A 13140-nucleotide genomic window follows, 5' to 3' on the forward strand; every position below is an offset into this window, starting at 1 on the left:
AGATAGATAGATAGATAGATAGATAGATAGATAGATAGATAGATAGACAGATAATAAATAGATTGACTGAATTTAAAGAATACACAGTCCTTGTTCAAGTATGGATTGGCTTAGAAGGTCCCTGCCAGATCTAAGACTTTGTGTTTTTGTGATGCTGAATACTTATGTAAAGCTTGTTCCAGCAAAGAGTTTTAAGAAACATTTTCAATGAGTGCCTGGTTGAAATTGATCAAATCAAGTATCAAATTTGGGTTTGCAACTGAAGCTTCCATTGATGGTGAAATGAATTAAGCTGTAGGCTGTAGGCTGTGCTCCATCTTGCCTACAGTATTCCCCCCAAAATGGTAGATTGATTTCTACTAGCAGTTAGGTTTCTGGTGTGGATGTTATTATCATGGTCACAGCAACCATAGTTGAAAAACCTCCAGATAAGTCAGGTACCTGGATTCAAATCCTAGCTTTGCTGTTTTACTAATTGTGTAACTCTGAGCAAGTAAACTCCTCTTTCTTGGCCCTGGTTTCCTCACATAAAATGAGGAGGTTTACTAGATAACATTTAAAGATTCTTTATTTCATATGATCTCCATTTCTGCCAAGGCATCTAACGAGTTCTTCACACTATTGTGACTGCTGCTTTTCCAAAATATAAATAGGAAAATGAGAGCCAGGCACTATTCTAGGTCTGGCAGATATAAAGAGAAAATCATTAATAGTTCCATTCCTCATTTATGCTTCCTGAACATTATAGCATACACAGAAATAAATAAGTAAAATGTTAACCTTCTCTAAGTAATGCCCAAAGGGCGGGCATTACTTACTTTTGTATTGGGAATCAGAATAGAACTTCTCTATGAAATGAAACCTGATCTGAGCCTTGAACGGAAAGTTAAAAAGCAGAGAGGAGAAGAGAACATTGCTGAAAAGGAACAGAGATAAACTCCAATATGCAAAATTCAGGGAGCAGATAGCAGACTAATTTAATAAGAATTAAAATTGAGTGAGATACAATAATAAAAAAAAATGTGCTTGTAAAGGTAGATTAGACTAAGATTCCATAGGTATATTAAGGGCAGTAGGCAGTGCGTATTAAATTCCAGGTTAATGAATATGTTTTATCCTAGACTCACTAGAGAGTTACTAAAAGTATGTTGAGCAGGGAGGTTTATAGGGTCTTACATAGGCCTTAACAAAATGAACAAGCAAACAAAAAACTGTTGGAAAATGATAAGGAAAAGGGATGTCTTAGAATAAAAGAGACCAATTAGAAGTCATATTATATATATGGGGGGAGGGGGATTAGAGAAGGAAATTGAAGACTAGAGAAGAAGAGGGGACCATTCAAGGTCACAAAACAAGTTAGGGATAGAAGTCAGCTCTGCATTCATTCATTTCCATCATTTTTAATTCCCAATAGGCCCTTCCTTACATCTACCTTTAGAGACCAGTCTTTTACAACAATAAATGGAAAAGAGAAGGAAAAAAAAAGACCAGGTTAGTAAAACTAATATCAATCAAGTCCTACATTATATACAATGTACCAGACCCCATGTTTCCTGCTTCTGCAAAGGTATCACTTGACATGCCTTCCCAGCCTTTTCTGTATTCCTCATATAATTTCTTAAGATTCACTAATATTCTGTCATAGTCATCTATTGTAATTTATTTGTCCCCTATCCAGTGGATGGATATCTACTTTGTTTATATTTTTATTTGCTTTAAAAATGTTCTATTATAAATTTACTTATATATTTATGCAGACATATATGTATCAATCAATATTATATATAAATGCATATACACATGTGCATATATATATATAGTATGAATAAAAGTACTGGAAATGTTCTCTCTGTCATTCTCTGTGTGTATATGTGTGTGTGTGTAGATAGATCTATAAACATATTTCTATCTATATAGCCATATAGATATATCTATCCACACACATATGTAGATACAGATATATCTGTATAGTTATGTGTGTATCTATATTTATCTATTTGCATATACATACACACTTACATATGTATATGTGTGTATGCATATACATGTATATATATATACACACACATATACACATACACATATACATATATAATAGCTTTGTATTTACTTTTTTCCCACTGACCTCCTTGAGTCATATGTCCAACAGTGAGGGATCACTGGGTAGAAAAAAAAATACTGCTTATTAAGCTTATTAAAATTAAATGTTTAATAGTGAGGGAATCCTTGAGGAAGAGTTTTCTTTGGGAGTAGGCAGAGGCTTCCTGTGATCCTCTATTGATCTCACAGAGGAAGAGGTAAGTGCTTGAAGACTTTTCCAACTTACTCAAGGCCCTTGGTTTCTATGCTTTAAAGAAGCTTCTTTCCTGGGATTGATGTGATTAACAATATGTACCGAAAGCTGAGGCTTGGGGATGGAGTGGGTGGCTTGGGGGAAGAGTCATAGAGGAATCCATAATATGTTGAGTAGAGAAGAATAAGAACCCTCAGATTGAAGGTACTTTTTTAAAACATGAGAAACAAAGTTTTTAGAATGGCAGGATTCTCAGCAGAGGAGAAAAAAGGAAGTTAGTCTACTTTGCAGACATAGGTGCTAAGTGGCCCAACTGAAATGCAATCCTCCTATGGAGGTTAAAAGTAACCTCCTTAATCCAAAACTAATCTCCTTAATGTAAAATTCCCACACACACTCCATTTGTAAGGCCCAGTACTGAATCTGAGTTGCTAGTAAACCTCAAGGGATTTCGTGCTTACATAGCAAGTCAGAACAATTCAGTCAGGACTCAGAAAGGAGGTATGGTAGCTCAGTATGAGTCAACACTGTGAAACAGTAGCTCAGAAAGCATATATCAAATTAACCTCCATTAGGAGAATCATAGCAGCCAGAAATAAGGACATGACAGTTCCACTGTATTTGTTCTTTCCAGAACACATCTAGAGCCTTTTTTTTATGTTTAATTGTAGGTACCACAGTTTAATGGAATAGATATCCCAAAAGGGGCAACCAGGATGGTAAAGCGCTTCCAGACCATGCCACCTAACAGATTAGTTAAAGGAACAGGAGATGATTAACTAGAAGGAGTTTAAAGCTTGGTTTCAGTCGTGTCTGACTTTTTGTGACCCTATTTGGGGTTTTCTTGGCAAAGTTATTGGAAAGGTTTAACATTTACTTCTCCAGATAATTTTAGAGATAAGGAAACTGAGGCAAACAAGATTAAGTGACTTGCCCAGAGTCACAGAGCTAGTAATTGTATGAAACTGGATTTGAACTCAGATCTTCATGACTCTTAAACAAGTTATTTCTATAACATTTCATTTTATTAGATTCAGCTCAATTTTCTACTCTGCCAAAACTTATTGGTTGAAGACTCTTCATTCAGGGTGCTAGGTACCTCTCCAAGCTTTGTGTAACCTGTACCAAACAAGATCAATTTCCAAAGGATAACTTTGGAATGCCATCGATGAAAACAAATCTTCCTTTGGATCATTTCCTCCAACTTCTCTTCTGCCCACCCTCCACCCTGACAAGCTGTAAAGCTATTCTTACAACAGTTACTATATTTTTCTCCCAAGATCTATTCTGTGAGCTGCTTTAACTTGTGCAAATTGATGAACATGACAAAAGATTGATTGATTAAAGAAAAAACCCGACTTTTAAAAAAAATGATGACAGACTGCAGAGGCTGAATATATTTCGTTCATTTCTCCAGAGATTTAATTTGTGGGCCAAAAAAAAAAAAAAGTTAATTGGAATGTACTTGACAAATATGGTATACCTACACCTCAAGGAAAGAATGTTTTTGAAGACTAAAAGCCATAGTAATTGATGTATTATATTTACATTGATGTTGATGACAATGAAATAGATATATGTTTTTGAGCATGCCATTTTGCTTATACAGTGTTTTCTTGTCAATTATTTCATAGATTACTTGACTTTTATAATTTAAGAAGTGAAAGATATGTCTTGAATTATAGAGATGGAAGTTACAAGTTTTCATTCACAGCTAAATATTCAACTTGATCAGATATTTTAAATCATATTCATTTATTAACTTCAGTGATAAAAGTATTATTTTTAGCATTTTAAATAAATTATTTCTTTTGAATAATTGTTATTTAATTCCTCAAGAATGTTTTTATTAAATTGTTTACTTTTAGCTTACAAGATTCAATTCCATAATTTCTTGAGTTTCAAATTCTGTCCCCTTCCCTTCCTTCCCACCCCCCATGGTGACATACAATCAAGTATAGGATTTGCCAATACTTTCAGATTAGACATTAGTCAGGTTATAAAGACAAATTGTATCAGAAGGAATGAAAAATGGTAAAGGGAAAATAAAACCAAACAAGAAAAAGAAAAAGATCAGGTAGTTTGCTTCAATCTGGATTCAAAGTCAATTCTTTCTAGTTCTTTCTCTGGATGTAGACATCTCTCTCCACCATGAGTCTTTTGGGATTGATTTATATCACTGCATTGCTAAGAAGAGTCCAGTCTATCAAAGTTGATCATCACACATATATTGTGTCTGTAATTGTGTACAAATTTCTCCTGGCTCTACTCTTCTCACTCAGCATCAGTTCTTATAAGCCTCTCAAGGTAAATATGAAGTCCATCTGTTCCTCATTTCTTATTGCACAATAGTAACAATAGTGTTCCATTACATGCATATAGCACAACTTGTTTGGCCATTCTCCAATTGATGGGCACCCCCTAAATTCCAATTCTTTGCCACCACAAAAAGAGCTGCTATAAATATTTTTGTACATATGTGTCTTCCTCCCACTTCTATGATCTCTTTGGGATATAACCCTAGAAGTGGTATTGCTGGGTCAGAGGGTATGGAATTATTTATAGCCTTTGGGAATAATTCCAGATTCCTCTCCAGAAAGGTTGGATCAGTTCACAACTCCACCAGCAATGCATTAGTGTTCTGATTTGCCCTCATCCTCTCTAGGATTTGTCATTTTCCTGTTTTGTCATCTTAGCCAATCTGACTGGTGAGATGAGGTACCTCAGAGTTGTTTTGATTTGCATTTCTCTAATCAATAGTGGTTTAGAACATTTCTTCATGTGCTTATAGATATCTTTAATTTCTTTCTCTGAAAACTGCCTGTTCATATCCTTTGACCATTTATCAATGGGGGAATGACATGCATTCTTATACATTTGGCTAAATTCTCTGTATATTTTAGAAATGAGTCCTTTATCAGAGACATAGCTTGTAAAATTTCTTTCCCAATTTCCCGCCTCCCTCTTAATCTTGGTTACATCGGCTTTGTTTGTACAGAAGCTTTTCAATTTAATTTAATCAAAATTATCCATTTTGCATATTATAATGCTCTCTAATTCTTTTTGGTCATAAAGTCTTTCCTTCTCCACAAATCTGACTGGTAAACTATTCCTTGCCTTCTAAGATTGCTTACAGTATCAACCTTTATACCTAGATCATGCACCCATGTAGACTTGATTTTGGTATATGGTGTTAGATAATGGTCTATACCCAGTTTCTGCCATACTATATTCCAGTTTCCCAGCAATTTTTGTCAAATAGTGAGATGTTATCCCCAAAACTGGCATCTTTGGGTTTATCAAACAATAGATTTCTATAGTCATTGACTGCTGAATGTCATGTGCCTAATCTAGATTCCATTGATCCACTCCTCTATTCCTCAGCCAGTACCAAGTAGTTTTGATGACTGCTGCCTTATAATACAGATTGAAATCTGGTATAGCTAGTCCACCTTCCCTAGCATTTCTTTTCATTACTTCCCTTGATATTCTGGACCATTTATTCTTCCAAATGAATTTTGTTACTATTTTTTCTAGCTCTATAAAGTCGTTTTTTGGTCAATTGATTGGTATGGCACTCTTAAGAATTTTTAAGAGCCTATTATTGACAAAATAAAAAATAGACCCATCCTTGTTGTAAGCAATCTCTTGTTCTCCTGAAGGAATTCAATACATATATTAAAAAGGTACAGTTCAAGGTATCTTTAAGAAGAGGTGAGTACTGACAGCAACAGATGATTCATGGAAGGCTTCCAGGAGTAGATGATATCTGAACTGATATTTCTTGAATCTATTCTTTTCTCTTTGTTCATATAGGCACCACATAACCATCTTTTTTCTTGGAATATTATGATAATCTTCTAATTATTCTACCAATTTCATATCCCTCTTCTTGAAGCAAAGCTATATTTTATCTGTTTTGTTCCTACTCCCCCCACCAAAAGCACTGGTCAATTATTTTCAAATCCCTGTTCAACATATTATATTGGCTCCCTATAACCTTTAAAAACCAAGATGTTCTCTCACCCTTTTGCCTTATTTTATATTGCCACCCTTCATGAAATTTGTCATTTTGTTCCTCACTCATATTCCTTTCACCATGTCATTGTACAGACTGTCACAAGTTTCTGTTAGATTTTTTTTGTTTCATAAAGGACAACTCAGAAGATTCCATGGAGCTACTTTAAGGGTATTTTTGTACTTCCCAAGGTTTCATTGACATTTATAGTTATGAAACCCTTAAGGAAACTATAATAAATGTTACACAATATTTAACTTTTTATCCTTCCTTTATTTTTTCCTTGTTTTACATGACATATACCAATCTCACCCATACTGGATGTACAAGAGATACTCATTTACCTGCTCCAACTACACATCTTCTTAATTTCAAACAGGTGTAGTTTGTCCCTCCCTAGGAAATCTGGAACCCCAACTGCCAGAAAAGCATGGGTTGTAGTAAGGAAGACCTGAGTTCAAATATGTCCTCAGAAAATTCCTAGTTGTGTAACCCAAGACAAGTAACTTAACTTCCATTTTCCTTATTTTCTTCAAATGTGAAAAAAAATTAATAATAGCATCTATCTCATGATGTTGTTGTGAAGATCAAATGAAATAATAATTGTAAAAAGCACTTAGTAGAGTGCTTGACACATAGTAAGGACTACATAAATGCTTATTCCCTCTCTCCCCTCCTAGATTAGATGGCATTGTATATGTGTGGCAAAAAGCTTAATGGATCTTTTCTTTCTTATAAGGAAATTTATTATGCTTTAAGACCATCTAGGAAGAATTGTGACCTTTTTCTGCTTAAAATTTAAAAGGTTCAAACCAAAGCAGAGCCAAGATGGTGAAGTAGAAACAGGATTCCCTGCAGCTCTGGCTTCCACCTCCTTCGATACATATAAAAAATGACTCTAAGCAAACATTAGAGCTGTAGAACCCACAAAATGACACAGAGAAACAAATCTCCCACTGAAGTAAGTCTGGCAGGCCAGCAGGAAAGGTCCATCACAACATGCTGAGAGCCTAAGGCAGTCCCACCCAAGCTGAGGTTTTAGCCCCAGGGCAGCCTCTTTGAGCACCAGTTAGAGCAGACTTCACAAGAAATAGTCACCAGCAGCTGTAGTGATTTCTGACTTCTCAATTGATAAATGTCAAAGACAAAGTAAAAGGTCAATATGGAACTTGGTTTTTCCAGGGGAGGATAGAAGAGTGCAGTAGAGCTGCTACCCCTGTAGCAAGAAGCAGAGTAGGTGTGTTGGCTTCAGTCACTACTGTGTAGCTTCTTCCAGAGCTCCTGGCCTGTACACTGTAGCAGGACCAAGTGACCATTCAGAGGATAATAGCTCTAGCTTTGACCTGCTTGGATCCAGATTGTGGTATTAGGTGGTAATCCCGGGCTCTGTGACCAGTGAGCCAGAGCATGTTGGGACTGTAGAGACAGCACCTTCCTAATAGCTCTGGCAGCTGCAAAATTTGGGACATAGCTCTCTCTATTCTGGAAACAGAGTCCTACCATGACAAAGAGCTCAAAAATCAAGGCTGCCAATTTGAACAAGCAGAGGAAGCACAAACAGACCATAGAATCCATTTTTGGGGACAAAAAGGATCAAGGCATGGAGCAGGAGGAAGACAGTGAAGTCAGAACCTCTGCATCAAAAGCCTCCCAGAAAAATAGGAATTGGTTACAGGCCATAGAGGAGCTCAAGAAGGATTTTGAAAATCAAGTAAGAGAAGTGGAGGAAAAACTGAGAAAAAAAATGAGAATGAAGCAAGAAAATCATGGAAAGCAAGTCAACAGCCTGCAAAAGGAGACCCAAAAAATACTGAAGAAAATAGCACCTTAAAAAATAGACTAACTCAAATGGCAAAAGAGGCCCAAAAAGCCAATGAGGAAAAGAATGCTTTAAAAAGCTGAATTTGCCAGATGGAAAAGGAATTTCAAAAAGTCCCTGGAGAGAATAACTCCTTCAAAATTAGATAGGAACAATTGGAAGCTAATGACTTTATGAGAAATCAAGATACTATAAAAAAGATACAAACAAATGAAAAAAAAAATAGAAGGCAATATGAAAAATCTAATTGGAAAAACCACTGACCTGTAAAATAGATCCAGGAGAGATAATTTCAAAATTATTGGTTTACCTGAAAGCCATGATCAAAAAAAGAGCTTAGATATAATCTTTCAGGAAATTTTCAAGCAAAATTGTCCTGATATTCTATAACCAGAGGGCACAATAGAAATTGAAAGAATTCACAGATTGCCTATTGAAAAAGATCCCAAAAAGAAAACCCCTAGGAATATTGTAGCCCAATTCCAGAGTTCCCGGGACAAGGAGAAAATACTACAAGCAGTCAGGAAGAAAAAAAAAAAATGAGTATTGTGGAAACATGATCAGGATAACAAAAGACCTAGCAGCTTCTACATTAAGGTATCAAAGGCTTGGAATATGATATTCTGGAAGTCAAAGAAGCTAGAATTAAAACCAAAAATCACCTACCCAGCAAAACGGAATATAATTATATGAGAAAAAAATATGGTCATTCAATGAAATGGAGGATTTTCAAGCATTCTTGATGAAAAAAATGAGAGCTACACAGAAAATTTGACTTTCAAATTCAATAAGGAAGAGAAGCATGAGACAGTAAACAGGAAAAAGAAATTATAAGGAACTTATTGAAGTTGAACTATTTATATTCCTACATGGAAAAACGATAATTGTAACGCATAAGACTTTTCTCAGTATGAAGATATTTGAAGGGAATATATAGAGATGGGGAGAGAAAAAATTATAACTGAAAATCTTGTGGAAATGAATGTTGAAAACTAAAAATAAAAAATTTTTTTTAAAAAGTTAAAAGGTTCAGAAAATATGTACTCAAACAAATTATGCAAAAAGAGATAAGGATATTAAATCTATGGAAGAGCTTTCAGTTCAGTTTCTCTATGCTGTGCTAAATATTCTACAAGAAGTCACATTCTACAATTCATCTGATCTGCCAATTTATGTAACATGAGCTGATTTTCTTTTTTCCCTATTCATAACTGCAGTAGTTTTCCTGATATCTAGATAGATGCCATGCATATATGCCAATGAGTTTTCTTCTCTTTTCTTTTGTAAGACAATCTAGAGGATAAACATCTTCAAAGTTTTCTTCTCTACCTCCATCTTGAAAATTCCACATTAGTTCAGACCCTTTCTAAATGTAATTTCAGTAACAGGGATTGAGTTCAGAATATTGAATAAAAATGTCAGTAAATGTAAATCGAAAACAATTTCTTTGACCTTAAACTTTCTACCTCTGCAGGTGGACTTAGCATTCATTTTCAGTCTGGAAAGAAGGGAGGAGGAAAAGATGAAAGAAAGGAGATAGGCATTCCTTAAGTACCTATTACGTGGCAGGGACTATTCTAAATGCTTCAGAAATTCATGCTTTCCATTAATCCTGAGAACTCTGAGAGGTAGATGCTATTTATTGTAATTTTATAGTTGAAGAAACTGAAGTAAATAGTGGATAAATGACTTGCCCAGAACTGGCTAGATGGCGCAGTGAATAGAGCACTGGCCATGGATTCAGGAGGACCTGAGTTCAAATCCGGCCTCAGATTTAACTTAAATCTTAACACAAAAACTAGCCATGTGACCTTGGGCAAGTCACTTAACACCAATTGCCCTCCAAAAAGCAAAAAAAAAAAAATGACTTGCCCAACATCACATAACTGTATCTGAGGCTAAATCTGAACCCAGATCTTCCTGATTCCAGACCTAGTGCTCTATCCATTATGCCAACTAAATACCTCACTGTGTACCACCTGTGTGCTTGGACTTCTTCTCCATTCTGCCTCACACTTTTTTTTCCCTTCTGTATGCCTTGTAGAGTTCTGTCTCTCTCTCTCTCTCTCTTTCTCTCTCTCTGTCTCTCTGTCTCTCTCTCTCTCTGTCTCTCTCTGTCTCTCTGTCTTTCTCTCTCTCTCTCTCTATCTCTGTCTCTCTCTCTCTCTCAATATATTTTTCTATCTTATTTGCCTCATTTGCTAGAATGTATGCACATTGAAAGCATGGTCTTTGTCTTCATATCCTTAGTACCCAACACAATACTTGGCACATACCACTTATAAATTAGTGAGAAAATGTTCCAGGTACATAGTCTAGTAAATAGTAGTGGTTTAATAAATATGAATCCAGTATATTCTAGGCATACTCTATTATTTCTTTTTTTTATTAAAAGCAAACAAAAATAACTCTTCTTCTGCCGTAGAAATAGCTTATAGGGATTCCATAAAGATTTGAACTGATTTGGCCCTTTTCCCAAACATAGTTCTTAGCAAGTTCAGAGAACACAGTGACCTGTCAGTCATCTCCAACTTTTTATTCACTGCTTTAAGGCAAAGTGAGTATACCCAGTATTAACATCAATGACTCACTTGCCATGGTTTCCCCACTGCCCCTTCACCTCATGTTTTGTTATACTAGTGATTCTCCAGGGTAGTCAAATGTTTTAACTTTAATTAGAAGACCTTTCATTCAAGTCTTTTATATCTCAAGAAGTTGTTAAGGGGAAATCCCTTTAACAAATTTTTATTTAATTTAGACATACAGAGTTGCTACTAGGCAACTTATTGCCTTTACAGTTGAAGACTTCAAGGGATGTCATCAAAGAATGAATTAATACCCCGAACTTTGAGAATGGGACTAAAATAAAGTTATTCCCTCAAGGAATTCCTCACCACCACTGCCACAGATATTATTTTCTTCCTTTTATTTTTTTTTCCTCCATCCTCCCATTCCTTTCACCTACAAGAATGCTCATTCATTAATTGGAAGGAAGCATGAAGGTTGTTGCTATACTTGTGTAAGTGTGTACTTGATAAATTTCTATTGAAGTACAAATTATTATTGTTACATCCATACCTAGAGTCACTAAACTGGTTACAGATAAGAAAATGAAGGGACTTGCCCTGAGTCGCACAGCTGATGGGGTACCTGGGGTCTAGGTCAATTTGTGAAAACAACTTGTAAAACCAGTCTGTGAAATTGTAACTGCAATTTGTCCTTTCCCATCCTTGAGCTCTGCCCCTTCCCCCTAGCTGTACTAGGCCTAGACAACCCCTTTGTTCTTACTTAATCTCTTCATTTCTCCTGGGCCTGTCCCACACCCTCCTTTGTCCTTGCCTTTTGTCTCCTCCAGTCTGGCCCAAATCTTATCTAAACTATATATCTATGCACTGAGGTCCCTCCCCTCGGGTCAGCCCTGACAATGGCAGCCCTACACTTTAAAAGTAAAAGCATGTACCCCTCTCACCTTTAGGTCCCCTTAAGGACTCTTGCCTGCTTCTCATAGAAGTGTAACAATAAACTTCTACAACTCTTACTCCAATTAAGCCTGAGACATTGAAATTTTTCCAGATGCTATTGCAGGTTTTCTGGTCTTAGATAAGATCAGAATTCCTGCTGAACCTATTGGGATTCAGTCCCTCACCACAGCTAGTAAGTGGTTGAGGTCAGATTTCATCTCAGGAATATGAGTGGTCCTGACTTCTGTTCCAGTTCTCTATCCATGTGCCACCTAGCTGCCCAGACATATGTGCATAAATATAATTACAATATAGATACAGGAATAACTCTTGATGCATAAACATAAGTATATGATCCTAAGCTTTGAGCTCTTCAAATTGTAATGTAATAATGAATGTGAAGCATCTATCAACCATTACTGGGAATATGGATTTAGTCACTTTTGCTGATTTATGAAAAAGCCCATTTTGATGACTGAATTAATCTGTTATTTGCACCAAAACAATCAGGCTAGTTGTGAAAGTAGATATTTAGTAAACAAAGGCTAATTGACTAAAATAAGAATTTAGTTTTGAATACTGATTTTAGATTTAATTCAATTTTCATATCATAAAATAGTCACACAAAGAATTGGAAATTGAGAGAATGCCCAACAAATGGGGACTGGATAAACAAGTGGTGGTATATGAACATAATGGAATACTATTGTACTGTAAGAAATGATGAACAGGGGGATTTGAAAAAAACCTGGAAAGACTTAGAAGAACTGATGGTGGGTGAGCAGAGCAGAACCAAGAGAGCATTGTACACAGAAACAGCAATGTTGTCAAATAATTAACCATGATTGACTTAGCTCTTCCCAGCAATATAATGATCGAAGGTAGTTGAAAAAGTCTCATGATGGAAAATACTATCCTCATCCAGTGAAAGTGCTGATGGAGTCTGAAAGCAGATCAAAGCATACTATTTTCGCTTTTCTATTTGTTCTTTTTTTTTTTGTGGCTTTTCCTTTTTGTTCTGTTCCTTCTTTTACAACATGAGTAATGTGGAAATATGTTTCCATAAGTGCTGTTGTTTCTCCCTAATTCTCAAAGGACCATGATATCAGGTAGGTGATGTCAAGATTTGCAAGTGAATTGGATTAAGTGAGGCAGGGCTATGCAAAGTAACCAGCTTCACTCTCTCCTCCAGAAACATCTGCCTTCAGTGGCAAGATATAGATCAGAAAGAGTGGAGATGGGCCCAGATGCAGTGTGAGACCTTGACCTTTTTAAGCTAAACTTTTTCCAAGTTCTCACTTTGAATGAGGCAAAGCTCTTTCAGTGATTAAGGCTGGTTAAGACATAAGCCAAAGAATGGTCCCTTTTATCTAATAAGAAAAAAAAATCAATCTGGGAAAGGAAGACCACCAGGGTTTCTGACAAATCAGAAACAATAGCTATTTACATTCACTTTAAGCCATCAACATCCAAACAAACAATGACCAAGTGAGGCAGAGCACCCCCAGGTAAGGGCATGCTGCCTGAGAGAGAGAGAGACAGAGAGAGA

At 36.0% G+C, this 13140-nt stretch overlaps 1 long non-coding RNA gene across 2 annotated transcripts in view; it reads left to right on the forward strand.

Moving 5' to 3' along the window:
• Nucleotides 1-13140, forward strand: part of LOC138174789 (uncharacterized) — a 49457-nt gene that overhangs the window by 12492 nt on the left and 23825 nt on the right. The window contains exon 3 of one of the 2 annotated variants that reach the window (XR_011171817.1): nucleotides 1415-1476. The exons of the other annotated variant lie outside the window; for it this stretch is intronic. This is a non-coding gene — a long non-coding RNA (uncharacterized lncRNA). Of the gene's footprint in view, nucleotides 1-1414; nucleotides 1477-13140 lie in introns of those variants that run through there. 2 annotated transcript variants of the gene reach the window in all.

This window comes from Petaurus breviceps, unplaced genomic scaffold, assembly GCF_028583685.1.
Source record: "Petaurus breviceps papuanus isolate PSGF00001 unplaced genomic scaffold, PetGlider_PUasm1.0 76, whole genome shotgun sequence".
Classification (NCBI taxonomy): Eukaryota; Metazoa; Chordata; class Mammalia; order Diprotodontia; family Petauridae; genus Petaurus; species Petaurus breviceps.